Consider the following 15,542-nt stretch of genomic DNA (forward strand, 5'->3'; position numbering starts at 1 on the left):
CATCCCTTTTTGCTGCATAGGCAAGGACTTGATTGTGGACTTTGTCTTCATTACTTCTTTGTAGGGCACTTCTTTCTGTCATTTTCACAATGTGAAGCTGTGTACTGTCATATTTTAATACTAAAACTGACCTGTGCATAAATGTCACTGAATTAACAAGCTAGTTTATATAATATTTTAGAGGCGAATACTGCACACATACACATTTACAAATTAAAATGTTCTGCCAGGCATACTAGATGCTACACTATATGTACAAAAGTTTACAAATGGAGAAGCATTAGATTAGGAATTCATGCCTAGTTATAGCTACCAAAAGTATAGACATGCTGCTGTTGCACAGCCTTCAACTTGACACTGATCTAGTAAAGTACATTTCTTTACATAGAAAACAGTTGCATGGAAAATTATTATCACTTATGAAATAGTTGGATGACTAAGAATATGTGATGTGAAAACATTTCATTTTAGAATATTGCAAAATGGGAATAGTCGCTTTTTTGCCACATGCTAGACAGCTTCATCATAGAAGTTACTTCTTTATGCAAAACAATAAAAATCTGTTTAATACTTTGTTGTTTGGTAGCTATAACCAAGAAGCAGCACTTTACATTGTAGAAAATAAACAGTAAAAACTGCAATGTGTCTGGAAATAAACAAAAAATGACACTTTCTCATTTTGGGTACCATTGTTTCAACCTGCCTACAGGCCAAATTACCAACTCATACCACACCTAAAATAAACTTTCAGATGATACATTATATGTGTGAAGAGTGCGTACATTAAACTCTAAAAAAGGCTTTGTGTGGAGAATTGCCACAGGTCGTCTTAATATCTTTCTTTGTTTTATGAATATTTTTTGTGAATTTAATTTAGGTATGATTTGGAGGCCTTGTAATCACAAAGGTGTGTTATCTTAATCTTGTTTTCTGTTTGGTAAGAATCAGCCTTAGCTATGCACCTTTTATTATGAGCAGGGCTTGCCGAACCGCAGCGAACCCCACTTGCCAGCTGCGCTGTCCAGCAATCTGCGCATGTGCAGATTGCCCGAACCCAGCTCTTCCGGGTTGCAATCTACTCGCCCTTGGTAGATTGTATTATTTGTCGAGCCCTGATTATGAGGGATAATTTGCTCATCGTACTTCTTTTCAAATATTAATAGTAGTGTAGATTTTGTTTAATGCTAAACATACATCGCGGATTATGGCCTAATTTTTCTCCACATTGTTCACACGATTACTCAGTTAATTGAAAGGTACTGTCTTTCGACTGGAATAGCTCTTGATTCCTATTGAGGGTCAGGCTAAGTATTTAACTCTACTGCTGTAAGTGATACTACTGTGTCATGTTGTTTTCATGTTCCCTGTTTAGTCATCATGTAGTAGTCCTGATATTTATTGTTTTGGAGTTCAGATTGCAGGAAATACTTATTTAGTGAATGTCTAGAGCCAGATAGCAGGAGTCTTGAGAAAAAAGAAAATTTGTCTGGCAGATAGCACGGTACTTTTCCAATGACTGTGTGTTTGTAATGTTTTCTTCATCATCAGGGTTCTATATAGAGGTCAGTAAATATTCTGTATAAAAATGATATACTAATTGGGAGCATATCATGGGTTGCTTTCTAAAATGCTATATGTTAGTGATTACAATAAATCAGCATACATGATATACAGAGAATAATTTCCATGGAATGTGGATCATCTTTCTCCTCAAAGCCTTTTACTTAAGTGATCAGATCTGTAAAGGTGTTGCATTAACCTTTTCCTTAAGGTAAACAGCTGCATGTGTTTTTTGGTAGTATTATTTGAAGGTGGTAAGAGTCAGGCTTAACTTGGTGTGTGTCAGAAGAAAGTTTCCCTACCCTGGTTCAGTTACCAAGAACGCTGTGGTTGGTCTTTCCAAGACCCTAAACTCTGTTAACCAAAATCACTGCTACCAATTTCAGCTTCCTCAGAGTTTTTGAAGTGTGTCAAATACTGGAGATATATTGATTCCATTCTGTTCAAGGCTTTGTAAATGAGGACCTTGAATACGCCCTAGAATCCCTGACAAACAGAGTAAAAAGCAGTAGTGTCTTGTCTTCCATGCTTAGCAAGCAGGCTGCTGGATGCTATATCAACCTTAATTTCTTGGTGGTCTTTCAGATAAGCCATAGATAATGTATATTTCAGTAGTCTGGAGGTGACAGAAACATGGACTGTAGTGTTTTGTAGTCTGTGGAGAGAGAAAAATGGAGCAGCTTTTTAACTATTCTAGATCTATGAAGACATGTTTTACCTCCTGGAAGTTCAAAGATTAGTCTAGGAGTCTATTTAACTCTGAAAGTGCTGTTGCAACCCTTGGGCTGTTGCAATACTTCAAAGGCGGAGGTGATCTTATTGACTACTCGACTATTCGATTAGCCCATTAATCTAAATTTAACATCCATAGTTTAGATTGGTGAAGTTGGTAATACAGGTAAGTTAGGAACTCACTGTCAGTAACTGCAGCCAAAGAGAATAGGATGGTTCATGTGCAGCAGGATTAGTGCACTTTGGAAGCAAGAAGGATTCCAGGCAGCCTGTTCTCACAGTGACTGGCTTTTGAACCTGTACTGTGCCTGGCACTCTGAGTTTGAGCCCTGTCTTTGGCAGAAATCTGATAATTGTTGGTGTGCATGTGCCTTAGTTATAATTTAATAACTCAAATGTTAAGGTTCACACAGATTTATTTCAGTTATAGACTGCCTGTCATCCAATAGATAGGTACTTCTAAAATTAGCAGACATACCATCATGGAGCCGTAACATTCCATTTACTCTGCATGGAAAGTATTCTGTCTTTACTGGGGCTCAGTATTATTCAATGGAATTTACCCAGTAGGGCTGGAAATTCCTGTGCAACACATTTGGAATTATAGGGCTCAAAGACAATAACATGCATAAAGCTAACAAAAAACAAGCAAAGTATTACAGGGCCACCACTGCTCTCTAAAGAAATCTTTAAGGAAAGAGATGGCAGTGGCATACTTGTGGGAGAGTTACTTTAAGGAAAAATATACAAAAAACCAAAAATATATCCCAGTTGACTATTCAAACCCTAAGATTTGGGGAAAAAAAGCATGCTGTAGCATGATACAGCAGAGTCTGTGTCCATGTAAGAGTCAGTCTGAGAGATTTTGGTTGAACTGCTATTCTTTCAAAAACTAAAAATAAGGTGGATTTCCCCCCAGAATTATAGAACAACAGAATAAGGAGATGCACACATTCTGCATTCTTAAGTGGTAACTTGAAAGGGAAAGAAAGAGAGATGTTTATTTCCTTGGGGTTCTCCAAAGAGAGAGAGAGTTCCCAAATCTATTGGCTACATATTTCAGTTTAACTTAAAACAAGATCTAATTAATCCATAAAATACAGAGAAAATCAAAAGTAAATAAAAGTTAAGTAGGATAAAATGTTACTTTATCTTAGCCATAATTTAGGTAGACCGACCTCATACTAAATTGGCAATCAGTTGACTGAGGAGGATTATAAATCAACAGTTTTGTTGCTCTTTCCCACAGTACATTGGATTATTCCCTGCCTCCATTTCCGGATCCAAAGACCCTCTCCTGTCTACTCCATACAAAGCTTATGAAGTCAAGTATTGAGTTCTAGTTAACATGCTAAACTTTGCAAGTCCTCACACTAAACAGCCTTGTATTGTTAACATTGACAGTACTTTCCCTGATTTAGACTTTTCCCTATTTAGACTTGAGAGTTTAGTGAACGTATAACAATATTCTTGCTTTAGTCACAAATCTTCTGTGTATTGGCACCTTTCCATGGCCCCTCACTCTATTTGGCGATATCAAGTATTCCATTGTTAGGAAAGGTATTTCCAAATGTTGTTGGCCAGACAGACTTATTATCTATAATGTACAATACGTAAATCATTCACTATTATTTATATACCCATTACTGTTAACCTTGGATTCCAATTTAGACAGCCCATGCTGGCCTAATACCATCTGCTTATGCCACTTCCTGAGTGTTATGTTGTTTGTTCAGAGCACATCTTGCCTCCTCGCTGTATGCATTCCCGCATACTGAATCAAAGGTGAAATGTCCCATATCTTTACACACATTCTGGCCCCTGATGCCATCACTTCCATCTGCCATTGCTACCTTGTTGAACATCCTCAATGTCTGTTTTCCTGAGTTCTTGAATATTATAAAAATGTATATAGTCTCTCCCTCCTCCCCCTCTTATTTTATTTATATATAGATAAACAATTTGTTTTCCTGTGGGCTGACAGAGTGAGGTCATCACGTCACTCTGCATCCCACAGCCCCTCCTCCTGCCCTGCCTCTTCCCACCTCCCCAGCACTCAGGCGGGCTGGAGCCATGCTGCCTTCCCTCTCCCGGGGAGTGGGGAGAGCTGGGGTTGTTGTTGTATGCACTGTGGAAGTAGAGAAGTATTCATATGCCTTTCCCCATAACTACTTTTCCCTGTACTTTTAATGTTTTGGGTGGAGATGGTGTATCCTGATGCTGTTTTAACATCACTGAATGTAATTTTAATTTGTTAATTTTGTATATTTGTTCTCATAATATGCACATATCTTTTTCTGTATCTATAGGATCATAGAGAGGTCATCAAGTCCAGTCTGCTGCCCTCATGGCAGAACCAAGCACCTGGTAGATGTTTATCTAACTTGTTCTTAAATACCTCCAATGATGGAGATTCCACAACCTCCCTATGCAATTTATTCGAGTGTTTTACCATCCTGACAGGAAGTTTTTTCTAATGTCCCACCTAAATCTCCCTTGCTGTAATTTAAGTCCATTGTTTCTTGTCCTATCATCAGAGGTCAAGGAGAACAATTTTTCTCACTCCTCCTTGTAACACCCTTTTAGGTACTTAAAAGCTGTTATCATGTCCCCTCTGTCTTCTTTTTTCAAAATTAAACAAACCCTATTCTTTCAGTTTTCCCTCATAGGCCATGTCTTCTAGATCTTTAATCATGTTTGTTGATCTTCTCTAGACCCTCTCCAGTTTCTCCATGACTTTCCTGAAACAAGGTGCCCAGAACTAACACAATACTACAGTTGAGGCCTAATCAATGCAGCGTGGAGCAGAAGAATGACTTCTCATGTCTTGCTCACAACATTCCTGTTAATGCATCCCAGTGTCATGTTTGCTTTTTTTGAAAGTGTCACACTGTTGACTCATATTTAGCTTGTGGTCCACTATGACCACTAGATCTCTTTCTACAGTACTCCTTCCTAAACAGTCACTTTTCATTGTGTATGTGTGGAACTGATTGTTCCTCCCTAAATGAAGTACTTTGCATTTGTCCTTATTGAACTTCATCCTGTTATCTCAAACCATTCCTCCAGTTTGTCCAGATCATTTTGAATTATGACCCTATCCTCCAAAGTACTTGCAACCTCTCCCGACTTGGTATCATCTGCAGTCTTGATAAGAATATTCTCCATGCCATCATCTAAATCATTGATGAAGGTATTGAACAGAACCAGTCCCTGAACTGATCCTTGCAGAACTCTATTTTATGTCCTTCCAGCAGGGCTGTGAACATATGCTTATTTTTAATGGGAAACTGTGTGTGTGTATATATGGCAAACAAAAAAATTAAAAAAGACTTTCAGAAAATAGTAACTTAAAGGCTGAAACAATAGGATGGGAAGTCACATCCTGAAATGAGAACTTTTTTAAGACTGTTAATAGTATAGTGAAAACTGGAGTTGTTATTAGAATTGCAATTCTGTAGTCCTGTACATTTACATCTTTTTTTTTTTTTTTTTTTTTTTTGCTTTTGCTTTGGTTTTTACTAGCATTTAGTGTTAATCGATATAATTCACCATATTGTGCAGGTGAATTTTAAGTCTCCAAGTCTAATTACTGCAGCGGTTTCCATTAAAATAGTTGTATTCAATGTTTGTAAGTAATTAGCTTACTCTTTTTTAAGTATAGAGAGTGGTGTGAATACCATGGTACCATTTATTAGGAGAAAGGCAAAACTGTAAATATTTTCACAGTGACCTCTGCATAAAGCTTTTACTACTGTAGCAAATATAGTAAAGCAATGTTTGGAATATGCAGAGGCCAGGCTATTAAGTTAGGAACTCTAGAATGATAACATGGGATTTCCCTGACACCAACATGGCCATATACAAAACAAGAAGTAATGAAGGAAAGAAGCGATTTTGTTATAAAATATGATCTGTAAACAATGACCTGTAAACAGCAGAACACAGAATCTTAGCAATGCCATAAACTGTTGTAAGTACCTCTTCCTTTCTTTCACTACCTTTCACAGTATCCTGCATTATTTCTACTCTGTTTACACCATAAATAGTTCAGGTTATGTTGTTGGCTGTTTCTATAACATCTGTGTAAAACACTGTACATGTATAGACTAAACACATTTTTATTAGCAATAACAGTCACATTGCATTTGTAAATTATAGGGTTTTTTGGTTTAGTCCAAGCCTCTGTTTTGTTTTTGTAGATAATTCTTGAGCAGATACAGAACATACTGACTTACAGGTAGCTCTTGTTGTCATCATAGGGGTTATACAGCATGAACAACAATGATAACTCAGTGCTTTGTATTCCACATACTTTTTATTCATGTTGATATGCTGCAAGTCAACTAAAATATATAGTATTTTGATCTTATTGCTAATGTCCCAATCATATAACACATTGATATTTCTTCACTCACTGAATAGCTGAGTAGTTGTACATACAGAAAATATACCCTATGCGTTTCAGTAGTATTATTTTATACCAGCATATAATTTAAATTAATCAGCTTCTTTCCTTTTCATTTAAATTAAAGTTCATATTAATTGCAGCAGTGTTTTCCAGGAGTTTGATATCAGCTATCCTGTTGCATAGTGAAGGAATTCTGTCATTGGAGGTTGTTGGAATCATGTAACCTTTAATCATTTTAACAACAGACAACTGTCTTGAGTTTCACTTCCCTTCTGGCTGGCTGGGATCCCATCGATACTGCTATGGAAAGTGCCAAAACTTGTCTATAAACAGACACTGAAACTTCTCATATAGCTAGGGTTACTGTGCAAAATGACTACCTAGTCACGATATGGATTTCAAACTAAATGCATCTCTAATCTTTTCCATGGTCCTAATCAAAGACAGCCACGAGCAAAGGACAGTTAGAGAAATCTCAGTAATTCAGATCTTTTTGTGGACTAGTGCAGCCTACTGCTCAAAACAAGGTACTGATCCATTTGCATGAATGTTTAATGTTGAATACAGATAGTCCTGATATGGAATGATACTCCTGTCATAGAAAACATAGCTATAGCAGGTTAGGTAAGGCAAGACCAAGTAGGGAATAAATGAAACCATGAATATGTGGGACAAATAATTGAAGGAAAGCAGAACTTCCTGCAGATAGCCTGGTAAATTAAATGAAAAAAGGGGCCAAGGATTTAAAAGGCAATTCAAAATCCTCTTTGCAGTCAGAATTTACTAAAGAACATTGCACATTCTTTTCACAACTAGGTTTTTCTTTCCACAGGGTGGCTCTGGCTTCTAAAGCAATTCTGCCTATAGCAGGAGATTCGCAAGAGCTCACTTTTCTCGTTCGGGCCGGATAGTTATACACTACATCTAACTTTGCATGTTCTCTGAATTGAGAAAATACCACAAATGAGAGAGATTAAAGGAGGAGCTTAGTTATAAAGGGAATGTATGTTAACAGAGCCTAACATCTAACATCATACCTGCTTCCTCCCTGAATCCTGTTTCACCTGGAATCTTTATTCCACCTATTTTCTTTTAAAATGTGAGAGAAACACGATCACATCCTCTCCTACCCTCTCTATCTTTGTCTCTAAAAGATCTGGATTTTCCCCTCTTGACGCTGTTGTTGCACCAGCCATTATTCACTGTTGTAAGTGATTGTGTCTTCTCCTACTTTCCCTGCTCTGGCATTACTTCCAAAGATCATAGTGAAGGCAGTAGGCCTTTTGTCCTCTGATCTTGACATTTCTAGTCCCTCCCTCCTCTTCCCCTTATTCTCCCTTTGAACAATACTTCATCTGATTGTTCTATTCTCCTTCTCCATGTTGTCATCTGTTGACCACATGACTCCTCCTCTGTCCACCTTCCTCTCTGATTTCATCTCTTATAGCATGGTGGTCTTCACATCACAATCCTCTCCCCATCCTCCTTGATGATTTTCCATTCTACACTGATATCCAGACGAATCCCTTAGCTTCCTTCTTTCTTGTTCTCACTTCCTTACTTCACCTGCAATCTGGATGTTAACAGGCAACCACGGGCAGAGGGCGGCTCCAGCCCTATGGGGCCCCCAACATGAAGCGGGGAGCTGGCAGCCCTGCACTGGGCTGGAAGTAGCCACAGAGGGAAGAGGGATCAGTGCTCCATCCTGGGTGCAGTGGGGGGGGGGGGGAAGGGGAGGAAGAGGGGAGGTACTCCCTGCCCCTATTTAATCAGGTAACCATCAAACTTAGGGTATGTCTACACTACCCCGCTAGTTCGAACTAGCGGGGTAATGTATGCATACCGCACTTGCTAATGAAGCCCGGGATTTGAATTTCCCGGGCTTCATTAGCATAAGCGGGGAGCCGCCATTTTTAAATCCCCGCTGCTTCGAACCCCGTGTAGCGCGGCTACACGGGGCTCGAACTAGGTAGTTCGGACTAGGGTGCCTATTCCGAACTACCGGTACACCTCGTTTCACGAGGAGTACCGGTAGTTCGGAATAGGACCCTAGTCCGAACTACCTAGTTCGAGCCCCGTGTAGCCGCGCTACACGGGGTTCGAAGCAGCGGGGATTTAAAAATGGCGGCTCCCCGCTTATGCTGATGAAGCCCGGGAAATTCAAATCCCGGGCTTCATTAGCAAGTGCGGTATGCATACATTACCCCGCTAGTTCGAACTAGCGGGGTAGTGTAGACATACCCCTAATGTTTAACCCTTTCACTAATTAAACAGGATTTTACAACCCTAACCTGCATATATGGATGAACCCTCCTACATCCTAAAATGGTTGCTTTTTTTTTTTTGTCTTCGCCAAGCGCCGCTTCCTCTATTCTTCTCTATCACTGATTTCCTTCTAACCACTATCTAATCTTCTTGAGTTTTGCTCATTGGCTTCCTCTTCCTCACTCTGCCACCTGTTCCTTCCATGAATTTCAGATAATCAGCACTCACAAATTATCTTCTGCTCTTAACCTTCTCTCCTCTTTTCTCACTTCAAGTGTTGATCATCTCCACTACGTGCCCTTTTGCTCTCCATCAAAAGATCTATCCAGCCACTCTCTGTTGACTTATTCCCAGCATCTGTTCTCTGCACTCTTTTTATTATGATGCTTAGTGTTTCTGGCAGAAGTCCAGTGGCTATGCTTACTTTCTCCATACCACTTAACTCTTTATTTCTTTTAATTCTGTCATCTTCTTATCCAAACAGATCTACTTCCTTTTTGAACCTTAAACTCACAAACAAATTAACTATTTATGACTTTGACCCTCCTCAAGCTGTCCTCCTTCCTTTCCCCTACTCCCTTTCTGCATAGCATCTTGGTAATTTCTTCAAAGGAAAAAAAATGAATAAGATTTGGTGTGCCCACCTTCCTGCAATTCTTCCTTTTTACTTTTTAATCCCCACTCACTATCCCTTCTTGCTTGTTGGAGAAGCTAATTCTGGTACCTACAAGGGAAGACAAACCTCTTGATTTAGTCATATGTGGAGCATAGGATCTGCTCCACAAAGTGAATATAGCTGAGCCACTCAATAGTAGCACCCACAATGTAATTAAATGTAACATCCTTGTTGTGGGGAAAATACATAAGAAACCAAGGACAGTAGTATTTAACTCAACAAGGGAAAGGACACAAAATGAGAAAGCTAATTACATAGAAATTAAAAGGAACAGTCTCAAGAGTGAATACCTGCAAGCTACATGGAAAGTATTTAAATGCAGCATAATAGAGCATCAAACTAAATATAAATCCCTAACTAAAAAAAAAACAAACCCACAACACCTCAGGGTATGTCTACACTACAGCGCTAATTCGAACTAACTTAGTTTAAATTAGTTAATTCGAACTAAGCTAATTCGAACTAACACATCCAGACTAAAAAACTAGTTTGAATTAGCGTTTTGCTAATTCGAACTAGCTTGTCCACACAGAGTGGACCCTGAACCGGGGTTAAGGATGGCCGGAAGCAGTCCCGGCAGGGCATCAGGTTAGGACTTTGAGCGTGGAGCTGCTGTCTCAGGCTAGCTGAGGGCTGTGCTTAAAGGGACCCGACCCCCACCCCGGACAGACAGTTCTCAGGGGTGCCCTGCTTGCAAAGCAGTCCTGGCTTGGATTGCCCGGAGTACCCACACTGGGCACATCACAACACTCGGCCATCAAACTGGCTGCACTTGCCGCAGGCTGCCATCTGGGGAGAGGAGGCAATCGGGGGGCTGCAGGAGAGGTTCCACCCCCAGAAGCCTGCAGAGCCACCCAGTCCTCCCCATCGGGAGCTCGTACCCCATTTCTCCATCACCTCCTTCCACTTACCCCTCCCTAGCCCCCCTTCCTGATGTACAAAATAAAGGACACGTGTGTTCAAAAATAGAATCTCTCTTTATTGAACAAAACTGGAGGAGACTGGGAAAAGGAGGTGGGAGTGGGGAAGAGAGAGGGTGGGAGAGGGGAGGGCAACTACAATGATGAGGGGTTTGGAACAGGTCCCATATGAAGAGAGGCTAAAGAGACTAGGACTTTTCAGCTTAGAAAAGAGGAGATGGAGGGGGGATATTATAGAGGTCTATAAAAGCATGAGTGTGGTGCAGAGGGTGCATACAGAAAAGTTCTTCATTAGTTACCATAATAGAAGGACTAGAGGACACCAAAGGAAAGGAATGGGTAGCAGGCTTCAAACTAGTAACAGAAAATTGTTCTTCACAAAGCAAAGAGTCAAGCTGTGGAACTCCTTGCTGCAGGAGGCTGTGAAGGCTAGAACTAGAACAGAGTTTAAAGAGAAGTGAGAGAAAGTGATGGAGGTTGGGTCCATGGAGTGGTATTAGCCAGGGGGTAGGAGTGGTGTCCCTGCCCAAAGTTTGTGGAAGGCTGAAGAGGGATGGCACGAGACAAATGGCTTGGTCACTGTCGTCGGTCCATCCCCTCCAGGGTCCCTAGGGTTGGCCACTGTCGGCAGACAGGCTACTGGGCTAGATGGACCTTTGGTCTGACCCAGTACAGCCATTCTAAGCTCAGGGCTCAGGGTCGGGGGTCTCAGTGGGCCACCTTGATTTTCATGCCAACCTGCTCCTGGGTGGCCAGGCTGGCAGCTCTCCTGCCCTAGACGGCCACTTTCCTGTGCCTAGTGCGGAGGTCGTGGATGAGGTCCATCATGTCTGCACTAGACCAGGTGGGCGCCCGCCTCTTGCGGACCCGGGCAGGCTCCCGGGAGCCGCCAGCCTGGTCCCGGGAAGAGGCGGAGGGCTGGGTGGCAGCGGGTGGCTGGCTCGAGCCGTACGAGGTGCAGGGTCTGCTGGCTGGGTGTTGGCAGGCTTGCACCTGGCATAGGCACCGTAGCCAGCCCGTACCCCTTTAAGAGGTCCGGGGCCGGGAGGGGCGCAGACGAGTTTCCCTGGTGTTGGCCAGAGTGGCCACCAGGGTAAGCTGGGGAGGGCTAGCCTCCCACTAGTTCGAATTAAGTGGCTACACACGCCTTAATTCGAACTAGTAAGTTCGAACTAGGCTTAGTCCTCGTAGAATGAGGTTTACCTAGTTCGAACTAAGCGCTCCGCTAGTTCGAATTAAGTTCGAAGTAGCAGAGCGCTTGTGTAGCGCCTATCAAAGTTAATTCGAACTAACGTCTGTTAGTTCGAATTAACTTTGTAGTGTAGACATACCCTCTGTGAGAGAACCAAAAACCAACCCCCACCATGGCTAACCAACAGAATAAGAAGCAGTTAGAGGCAAACAGATATCCTTAAAAAATTGGTCATCAAATTCAAGAGAGGAAAATAGAAAGGGGCATAAACACCAGTAATTTAAACATATAAGTATAATGAGGCAGAAAAATAATAATTTAAAGAGAACTAGCAAAAGACACAAACTAACAGCAACATTTTTGTAAAGTACATCAAAAGGAGGAAGTCTGCCTATCAATCCATATGATGCTCTGATTGTCCAGGGTCATCTACAACATGAGGAAGTATAGACCTGCTAAACTGAACTCAGAGAGCACCCCTGTCGGCACTGGTGTGCCTGCTCCTTATGAGGAGTAAGAGAAGCCGACATGAGCCTCGTGCTGTGTGGAAGGTGCAGAAACATGTTTTAAGATACATCGACTCCAACTACGTCCTTTATGTAACTGGAGTTGCATATGTTACTTTGACCTTCCGCTGAAGTGTAGACAAAGCTTCAGTCTGCTAAAGAAGCACAAAGGAAATACAAGGCTGTTGCAGAGAAGCTAAATTAATTTGCACTGTGGAAGATACCAAGGAGATCCCGGCACCTGAGCCATTCTTTTTAGGTGAAGTATTTGAGGAACTGTCCCAGATTGAGGTATCAATAAATGAGCTTTTCTATTGATGGGTAGGAATAAATAGTCACTTTTCATAGTGGGGAATGGTAAATAGCAGTATCCATCAAGAGTCTGTAATGGGACTTGTGCAACTCACCATATTCATAAATGATCTTGAAAGGGGAATGAACAGAGTAGTGGCAACATTTGCAGACAATACAAAATTACTCAGGATAATTAAATCCAAAGCTGACTGGAAAGAGTTACAGAGAGATCTCACAAAACTAGATGACTGGACAACAAAAGGGTAAATGAAATTCAGTATTGAAAGGTGCAAAGTAAAGTACAGACAGTCCCCGAGTTACGCGGATTGGACTTATGTCGGATCTGCAGTTACGAACGGGGATTTTCTTGCCCCGGAGGACTGGAGCGGCGGGACATCTGGTCCCGCCGCCCGCCTCCTCCGGGGCGAGAAAAGCTGCTCCCCGTCTCCCTAGTCTGCTGGCTTGGGGACGCCTGGGGTTCTTAAGTTGAATCTGTATGTAAGTCGGAACTGGTGTCCAGATTCAGCCGCTGTTGAAAGTGATCAGTTTCAGCAGCGGCTGAATCTGGATGCCAGTTCCGACTTACATACAGATTCAACTTAAGAACAAACCTACAGTCCCTATCTTGTACGTAATCTGGGGACTGCCTGTAGTGGAAAACATAACCCCATCTATGTGTACAGAATGGAGTCTAAATTAGCTGTTATCACTCCCGAAAGAAATCTTGGATAGTGGATAGTTCTCTGAAAATATCTTCAGTGTGCAGTGGCAGTCAAAAAAGCTAACAGAACATTAGGAAAGGTTCAGTTTGCTAGACAGTAAAACTAAAATATGCTGATGCCAATATCTGTATCCATGGTACACCCCACAGCCTGAATATTATGTGCAGTTCTGGCTGCCCCATCTCAAAAAAGATATGTTAGAATTGAAAAGTACAGAGGAGGACAGCAAACATTATAAGGGTATGTAATAACCTCCATATGAAGAGAGATTAATAGACCTGACTGTTCAGTCTAGAGAAGAGATGACTAAGTGGGGATGCAATATAAGTCTAGAAAATCTTGAATGGCGTGAAGAAAATGAATAAGGACATGATTAGACTTTCACATAAAACAAAAACCAGGAACTGCCTAATAAAATGAATAGGCAGGGGGGTTAAAATGAACAGAAGGAAATACTTCTTCACAGAGTGCAGTCAACCTGTAGAACTTGCTGCCAGAGGATGTGGCAAAGACCAACATTATAACTGGGTTCAGTAAAGAAGTAGATCAATTCATGGAGGAGCACGTGCTCTGGGGTCCTTGTAGCCATTATGGTAATACTTGTAATAAATGCTGGATTTGTGGCTGCAGTATCATGGCAGTGGAACATCATAATGATCTATTTGAAACTGAATGTTTTATGTACATTTTTAATTTAAAGAAAATGCTTTTCCTATTCAAATCATTCTGGCTCTCCATCTTAATTTGTCCATAATAAATACATTATGGCGAACTAGAGGCTTGAGAATTATTGCACATAAATACTGCCACAAATCCTAATGATGGGATGATGTAAATTTATAATGAGATATTTATTCCAGCTTTTTTCGTTAAGGACATTTACCACCAACTTTTTTCAAAGATTACAGTTGTTTGATTTTATTATTTTAGCTTTTTAAAGGAAAGTAGACATTCTTGAGGGGGAGTTTCAGAGAATTGCAAGGGATTGTCTGGGAAAATTTGAGTTGACAGGCTTTCATGTTTTCATAAGCAGAGTTGTGATAAATTCACCAGAGTTGGTAGTATTGATAATGCATAACTAAGCAAGTCTAGAAAGAACTGAGCAACACCACTGTAGAGGGATAATATAATTCTAGTTAACATTCAAATGATAAAGATGCAGAATTTTGTTGATAATTAATCACGCTGCCCTGGGACTACTTGTGGATAGTATTTAATGGTCTTCCCATGGAAGAAACAGGTCATGAAATATCTGTCTGTATATTTTAGAAATGTGTATCTGTTTGTCTGTGAGTTTGTTTATTTAAGTGGAGGACCTAAATGGAGGACCTAAAGAGCTAGGAAACAGAAGCCCCTTGTTGGCCTGGATAGCTGGGGGATGAGGGGGAGACAGAAGGCTCCGTCAGATGGAATCTCCCACCCCGAGTCCCCTCTAACCCCGCAAGCAATGTTCCCTGTGAGCTGTGTGCCCATGTGGGCACACTGCCCTTTTCTGAGCCCTTCACAGATGTTCAGAGCTCACCGAGCAGGCAGGGAGCACAGCCGATCGGCTGGGAAAGTGGGGGGGGGGGGGAGAGACAGGGCACTTACCCTCTTGGAGGAGCAGAAGCAGCAGCAGCTACTTCTGCTGCCTGCTATAAATGACAAAGCTGACTCCGGCGTCTACTCCAGGGCTGGGCAAAAGATGATCTGCAGGCTGGATCTGGCTGTGAGAACCTCAGCAGGCTCCCTGCCTGCCCTGCACCTGCTCAGCACTCTGGAAAGCCTGCTGCAGGGCCACGTGCGTGTTTGTAAATGCTGAGAGCCTGGAGGAACGGATAGTGTTCAGTTTATGTTTATTTGATTTCATATAAAATAATCATAAGGATTGCTCTTTGTTAATTAACCCTTGTTTTAATATTTTTTATTCCACACCTATGGACTATTTAAAATATATATTTATATCTATGGTTTTTGTTTGTACTGGTGGGTGTACATCCACACACTACCTTAATATTGGTGTTGCACATAAGAAGTTTCAACCCACCCAAAGGAAAATTCATCCTGACAAAGGATGGAAAAACTTACAGGGAACACTGGCCCCAACCCTCACTCTTGCACTCTCGCACATTCCTAGTCTCCTGCTCTGAGCCCCTATTGAACTCTCCACCCTGACTCCTGCACCTCCCATTTCCCCAGCCTCCTGCCCTGTCTGCCCCCCCCCACACACACACACATTCCCAAGGCCATGCCCTGAATCCTGACACCCTCTCTCCCCCCACTGT

At 41.5% G+C, this 15,542-nt stretch overlaps 1 protein-coding gene across 3 annotated transcripts in view; it reads left to right on the plus strand.

Moving 5' to 3' along the window:
- The window catches only part of CRIM1 (cysteine rich transmembrane BMP regulator 1), a 327,869-nt gene that overhangs the window by 184,039 nt on the left and 128,288 nt on the right, over nt 1-15,542 (plus strand). The gene's annotated exons all lie outside the window — the stretch shown is intronic.

Source organism: Pelodiscus sinensis, chromosome 3 (genome assembly GCF_052426305.1).
Source record: "Pelodiscus sinensis isolate ZL-2025 chromosome 3, ASM5242630v1, whole genome shotgun sequence".
Taxonomy (NCBI): domain Eukaryota; kingdom Metazoa; phylum Chordata; order Testudines; family Trionychidae; genus Pelodiscus; species Pelodiscus sinensis.